This window comes from Montipora capricornis, chromosome 14, assembly GCF_036669925.1.
Source record: "Montipora capricornis isolate CH-2021 chromosome 14, ASM3666992v2, whole genome shotgun sequence".
In the NCBI taxonomy this organism is placed as follows: domain Eukaryota; kingdom Metazoa; phylum Cnidaria; class Anthozoa; order Scleractinia; family Acroporidae; genus Montipora; species Montipora capricornis.
Window position 1 is genome coordinate 34923286 of NC_090896.1, and position 2500 is coordinate 34925785.

Sequence of the window (2500 nt, forward strand, 5' to 3'; positions counted from 1 at the left end):
TATAGCTGTGTATACCTTTGTATAGGTCCTATAGCTCTGTATAGCGCTGTAGAGCTGTGTATAGACCTGTATAGCTGTGAATAGCTATGTATACCTGTGTATAGGTCTGTATAGCCCTTTATAGGTATGCTATACAGCTGTGTATAGCTGTGTATAGACCTGTATAGCTGTGTATAGCTATGTATACCTTTGTATAAGTCTGTATAGGTATGTATAGCTGTGTATAGCGCTGTAGAGCTGTGTATAGACCTGTATAGCTGTGAATAGCTTTGTATACCTGTGTATAGGTCTGTATAGTTCTGTATAGCCCAGTGTAGCGCTGTATAGCTGTGTATAGACCTGTATAGCTGTATATAGCTATGTATACCTGTGTATAGGTCTGTATAGCTGTATATATCCTTGTTTTGTTGTGTATAGCTCTGTATAGCCTTGTATAGGTATGTATAGCTGTGTATAGCAGTGTATAATGCTGTATAGCTATGTATAAACTTGTATAGCTGTGTATAGCTATGTATACCTGTGTATAGGTCTGTATAGCCCGGTATAGGTATGTATAACTGTGGCCACCACGACCACTGTGACCACCATGACCAACACAACTTCTGAGACCACCACGACCACTGTAACCACCATGACCACCACAACTACTGTGACCACCAAGGCCACGGTGACCACCATGACCACCACAACAACTGTGACCACCACAACTACTGTGACCACCATGACCACCACAACTTCTGCAGCCACCACGACCACTGTGACCACCATGACCACCACGACCACCACAACTACTGTGACCACCACGACCACTGTCACCACCATGACCACCACAACTACTGTGACCACCACGACCACTGTCACCACCATGACCGCCACAACTACTGTGACCACCCCGACCACTGTGACCACAATGACCACAAGAACTACTGTGACCACCACGACCACTGTGATCACCACGACCACTGTGCCCACCATGACCACCATAACTACTTTGACCACCACGACCACAGTGACCACCACAACTACTGTGACCACCACGACCACTGTGACCACCATGAACACCACAACTAATGTGACTACTTCGACAACTGTGACAACCATGACCACCACGACCAATGTGACCACCATGACCACCACAACTACTGTGACCACCACAACTACTGTGACCACCACGACCACTGTGACAACCATGACCACCACGACCACTTTGACCACCATGACCACCACAACTACTCTGACCACCACGACCACTGTCACCACCATGACCACCACGACCACTGTGCCCACCATGACCACCATAACTACTTTGAACACCACGACCACTGTGCCCACCATTACCACCATAACTACTTTGACCACCACGACCACTGTGACCACCATGACCACCACAACTACTGTGACCACCACGACCACTGTGCACACCATGACCACACGACCACAGAGACCACCATGACCACTGTGACCACCATGACCATGACAGCTACAGTGACCACCACAACTATTGTGACAACAACGACCACTATGACCACCATGACAACCACAACTTCTGTGACCACCACGACCATTGTGACCACCATGACCACCACAACTACTGTGACTACCACGACCACTGTGACCACCATGACTACCACAACTAATGTGACCACCACGACCACTGTGATTACCATGACCACCACGACCACCTGAACCGGAAATTAAGCTCAAATCACGCAAATTAAGCGATAAACAATTTTTAATGAAATAAGGACTAACTACAGGCGAGAACGTGTGGGGGTCGCAGTGACCACCCGTCTCATAAACAAGAGAGATTACTGAATACTTTTGCTCTTTGGCCATTTCAATTTCAGCAGGAAAAGAAAACAAACAGTGGTTACAAACAGAGGTTACTGCATACGGGACCAAGTACCACCCTCAATGGTTCCCTACAATGGCATTGGTAGGGTTCCTCAGCAACATCTGGGTGTGAATAACACGACCACAGTGACCACCATGACCACCACAACTACTGTGACCACCACGACCACTGTCACCACCATGACCACCACCAACTACTGTGACCACCATGACCACCACGAACACTGTGCCCACCATAACTACTGTGACCACCACGACCACTGTGACCATAATCACCACCACAGCTACTGTGACCACTTCGACCACTGTGACAACCATGACCACCACAACTACTGTGACCACCACGACAGCTGTGACCACCATGACCACCACGACCACTGTGACCACCATGACCACCACGACAACTATGACCACCATAACCACCACGACCACCACATCTACTGTGACCACCACGACCACTGTGACCACCATGACCACCACAACTACTGTGACCACCATGACCACTGTCACCACCATGACCACCATGACCACCACGACCACCATGACCACCAGAACTTCTGTGACCACCATGACCACCACAACTACTGTGAGCACCACGCCCACTGTGACCACCATGACTACCACAACTACTATGACCACCACGACC